Genomic DNA, 5,527 nt, shown 5'->3' on the forward strand with positions numbered 1-5,527 from the left:
CACTGCCAATAAGTTTGGTCCAGACTGATTATCTTTGTAAGGTTTCAGTATTTAATGATTTCAAAAAGAACAATTTGTGGCTAAAACATACAATCAACCTTCAGGTTTAAAGTTTGTTATATAATTAGTCACTCACTAATCTGAACTTTATGGAAAGTAAAATCAAGAATAATAAATATTTCAAACAGAACTGATTAACCACATTGATGGCAGTGTAACCTGCTTGGACCGATCAGCCTGACAGACGTTTCACGTGTCATTAATGGCAGACTTCATTAATTCGTGGCTCACATGAGGAGCTGGGCCAACAGTCAGAGTTTGAGGTCTCCTTTCTGCAGATCAAATCTGCCCTGGCATCCTCAGACAACCAGCTTCTCTATATAGTATGACTGAAGTGCAACGACAAAACACAAAGAAAAAAAAAAGTGACAGAGGCGTAGAGGCATCCAGATAACCCTGTGAAGAGAGTAATGGGAAAAAGAAACAAGCACACACACACACACACACACACACACACACACACACATCTAGCACGACTTTAGCTGTAAGAAAGTGACAGCAGTGCCAAATATACTGAGTACAGTTCAATGTTTCACAAACCTCAATGCCTCTGGTAAAAACAAAACACACAGAGGACCAAGGGGCTTCAACTTGAATATTAAAAGGCAAATATTTTTAGTTGTCAACAAGCAGCAACAAACTGAACAGAGGGTCTTAATGAAAGCTGGTTCTGCCCTCATTCACCTCTACACCAAGGCACTTTATTCAAGTGTTGGTAATATTCCGAAGGGGAAGCGTGTTGTGCGTTTGAGACTGAAACTTAAATTATAAAAAAGAGGTGGGTCCAAGTACTCAGCCCTGGGGGCCACTCCAAGGTAATAATGTGAGTAGACAGGTCCAAGGAATACAGAGCAGGAAGGCAGGTCACCGAAACATCAGAGTATTTCTCAGAGGGCTGAACGCCGCCATGCTATTTGACTATCAGGCCCTGAATGACAGTCGGTGTTTCCAATGAGCTCAATGTGGGACAGGTGACCGACATGGAGACACCAGAACCACAACTTTTGTCCAACTACAACATATGTGTCCAACTCAGGCTTAAATTTGGTATTTATGGCCTGCAGGATCAAACGTCTTTGACAACTGGCCTACGGAAAGTCAGTGCATGCACCTCTAATACTCCTAACCCCTGAATGCTGGTGTGTTGTCCCAACGATTACTCCGTCTCGTCTGTCCAAAGCGGTTCGGATGGATTTCACTTTATTTCTCCGAGAATACGTTGAGCCTGAAAACGTTTAGACGGGTTTAAACGGATTGCTGTGTTTCAGACGGACCGTCTTCGCTCTCAGCTGGGCGTACAGCCAAACGCGTCGTTCATTTCTGTCGCGGCCAGCAGAGGACGGTGAGAATGATGACAGGGAGCCGGGCGTTTGAGTAAACGAGCTGGAACTCCGGCTTGGCCAAGGTGGGTGGCTTTTCATCTTCCCTTTAAAAGACTCAAACCGCTCATGTGTCATCTGACAGAAACACTTTCCTTGGCATTTCCACCTGACACACAGCACCGTTTTTCAAACCACAAATTGAGTTTAGCTTCACTGTTAGCGCTTTAAGTGGTAGAAGTGCTAACTCTCTCCTACATAAAGGTGTGGGAGAGATTTTTTAAAATTAGATCTGTAGATGGTTTTATTGTGCGGAAATGACATAAAAGAAAAAGTCAGCTCTTTATCAAACTCCCCCTCTGACCAGCACCAGACAAAAACCTATAACACCAGACCAATTAAATCAACTAGTTCTAAAAACAGAAATGTGGGCTTAATAAAAACTATCTTTAATACTTGCTTAAAGGTTATTTTCAAAGGGTACTTTTAGGACTCAAATGTATAAATTAATGTGCTAGTGTAAATTAAGGGAACATGCATTCTAATTCTAATTTATTGGACATGACTGTATTGCGCTAATTCCGTCTAATTTATGCTAAAATAGCAGCAGCTGTGATTTTTACGTATACGGCAAAGTTCTGGCGACCACAGAGTCGGTATTTTAACTTAAATTAAAGACGCTTCTGTTTTTACGGTGCAGAAACTGTGGACTTACAGTCTGTGGATTTAACTTTCTTCATAACATTTTACACAAAACTGATTTAAACCAAATGTTTCTGCTGGTTTACTTCTTATCCTCTTTCAATTCATGCCTGAAAAAAAAAAAAAAAGCTTTTCGCCACATTTGAAGCAGAAAAACGTGTTGTGGCCTTTTCCCCCCTCAGAGTCGGATTCAGCAGATCCAAGCCTCCTGGCTTCAAAGTGAATGTCTGGTCAGATGGTATCAGTACAGCTCCGGCTGACTTCGCTTCTGGGTCAGACGTTCTGACAGCCAGCAGAGGGTGTGATGTCAGCCGCTACGGTTATTTGATTAGGTGTTGATACGGAGCTTCTGTCCTGCGAAATCACTGAAATCGCTTTAAACCTCCACGTTTAGATGCTCAAAGGTCTCTGAATGGGACCAAAGGATGTTTAAGGACCTGACAGCTGTGGAGCTTCTCTCTGGTGTGTTTTCTTTACTTCTTGAGATGAGCAGAAAAACCTTATTTCAGGATAATGAATCCTGTTGTGTTACTGTACACAAGCAGCAACACAACAGGTGGCAAAACAAAAAGGCAAACATGAATAATAAGATAAGCTTCATTCTGTCAGTTCAAAAATGACAAAGAGATTTCTGTTCTTTCAAATAAAACTTAGTTTCACCTGAAATGCACAGAATGGCCGTGCTGAGACAACAGAAATAAAGTTATGACACTAAAGTCATATGAGAATATTATGCGGATAGCCATATTACGAGAATAAAGTTTTAGTACTACGAAAATAAACTCGTATGAAAAGTCATAAAATGACAAGAATAAAGTTACGATAATAAACTTGAAATAGTTCAATGGTATGAAAGGTAAAGTCATAGCAAAAATAATAGTTGTAATATTATGACTTTATTCTCAAAGCCAGAGGATTTTTTTTTAGAGAACAGCTGTAATTTTTTATTTCACCAACATCAATTTCACAAAATGACGTAAATAAAAACTATCCCCTTAAGGTCTGCATCGTCGATTACATCAGCAGGCGTCAGGAGCGCTAAATTTACGCCTGTTATTTTGGAGTTGTTCTGATTTTCTTCCAATTTTTGACTGACTTTGTGTTTCCCGTTTTTTTCTTCTTGCTTTCTTCACCTTTTACCAAACCAGGCTTAAATTTGCTCCAGTAAACACACGATCAGAATCATTAACACACACACACACACACACACACACACACACACACACAGCAGACTTTCTTGATAAATAGCAACGTTTGTGTCAGAAAAACCATCCTGCAGGATGTGAAGACCTGCTGGTTCTGAATAAATTACAGCAAGGACCACAAAAAGAGCTGCTGCTGCTGCTGCTGTCTTCATGTTCCTCATGCATCGTTTCAGGATGCGATGCAGCGTCGAGACCCAAAATGTCCCTGGTGCTGACCAGCTGTCACGGCTCCGTAATCGCCTTGTCAATTTTAATAGCGACTTCGTCAATTTCCTGTTCCCTTTTGTCAAGCTCTAAATTGTAGATTTAGCTGAAATGTCGAGCTCAATACTTCTCAAGAGGAGAAGTGCAGCAGGCTGAGTGACGGATACGTTTAGCACTGATTTATTCCATGATGCGACTTGTGGGGTTTTTGGTTTTGGCGTCAACAAATTGCCATCATTTTAGATGAATCACAACCTCAGTTTTACAGGAACAACAGATCCTCTCAGTCATTACGGGTTTTTCCAGCTGCTTCGGCGCCTTTCTTAGATCAGAGTTAAAGATCTCAGCGTTAGTCCTCTGTGCTCATCAGAGCAGCAGTTTCCCATTTATACCCCCCACAAATTGCAATTATATCTGAGCCTATCACAATAATCAATAAATCAATAGATCGCATGACAGATTAAAACAAACTCAATAATTTCCATTTGCAGGATTTATTGCTTTTCATTTTTCTTTCGTTTTTCTACCAGAAACTGGATGACAGAAGTCTTCAGTCTTTGGTCTGCATCAGCACTTTTTTTTTATTATTTTTTTTATACAGGACAATTTTGTTTACAGTGACTTAATAATTCATTTTATTTTCTTTTTGTGTTGTTTAGTTAATTTATTTTGGATATTTAAAACGTCTTCCAGTTTCAGTGATAAAAGTTCATTTGGATTTAAGGTTTATTCATCCTTGAGGATGTGTGATTATTTTGCCATTAACATTATATCATTTAAAAATGATCTCAAAACAACAATATTATCGTTTATCGCAATAACATCTGGGACAATTTATCATCCAGCAAAATGTATCGTGACAGGATTATGTATCTATGACTTCCATACAATTATCTTTCGTTTTTTTTCTGACATTATCACATTACTTATGTCACGTCAGTCAAAATGAACCATCCTGTAACAGAGAATGGACTTTCTTTTCACTTACTGGTTTCAGTGGAGTTTCTGTCTCCTGAGTTTTTGTTAAACTTCACCTTTACCTCAAGAGAAATGGCAACACTTTAAATACCGAGCTGTTTAATTAGACCGCGGCGCGCAGCAACACCGAGATGCAGAAGGTTATTTTCTTTTAAGAAAAGAGCAAAAATGGAAATCACTCTTTCGCATGCCTCCTCGGAGACAGGAAGGGATTCCTAATTCCAAATTTGCGCTGATGTTCCATTATCGGACAAAAGAAAAAACTCATTTTATGTTTAAAAAAAATTAGCAATTTGTTCTGAAACTGATCCTCAGTTTTGTGGGATTTGATCTTTGTTATCTGACACAGTGGATTACATAAAGCAATCTCCTCCAAATAAGTGAGGGATACGCTTCCATGGCAACCAGAGAGCAGGTTTCAAAGGAGAACTTCACCACCGGAGGATTATCTCACTGAAACTGAATGGATTACTGATAAACTACATTTAGACTTTCTAAATGCTCAAGACAAGATTGGACTGGTCCGTTGTTTTCAAGTATGTTTGAACTCTAATACCAGTCCCATCTGTTGTAGATGTCAAATTTGTCAAGTTTTATTTTATCTGAAATCTGTCTGGCAACAGCATTCCAGGTGTAGCTGCAGTAGGCAACTTTTATTTATATAAAAATATTGTTTTTGCATTTTTATGAAAACTTTCACTCGGTCTTATCTCTGCTACGCTACAGCTGGTTCACCACAACAGAAGCTGCCTGAAGCTAATTGCCTACGTCACCTTTTAACTTTAATTAGGCCATTGTTTTAGGACGACTATGTCATGATAATTTTAACAAATATGTATAAACGTATAGATATTTTTATAAAAGTTTCCTGCTGCAGCTTTAAGGCTTAATGAAGTTAAATCAAATCATAAAAGGAATGCTAAACTCTGATGTATGTGAAGCTGGACTATATTATCCCTTTCAAGCATGAATTATGATTCTTTGTCAGGATTTTTTTCCAGTTTATTTAAATATATATATATATATATATATATATATATATATATATATATATATATA

This window comes from Poecilia latipinna, unplaced genomic scaffold (assembly GCF_001443285.1).
Source record: "Poecilia latipinna isolate Pla-1442-1.1 unplaced genomic scaffold, P_latipinna-1.0 Scaffold1063, whole genome shotgun sequence".
Taxonomy (NCBI): Eukaryota; Metazoa; Chordata; class Actinopteri; order Cyprinodontiformes; family Poeciliidae; genus Poecilia; species Poecilia latipinna.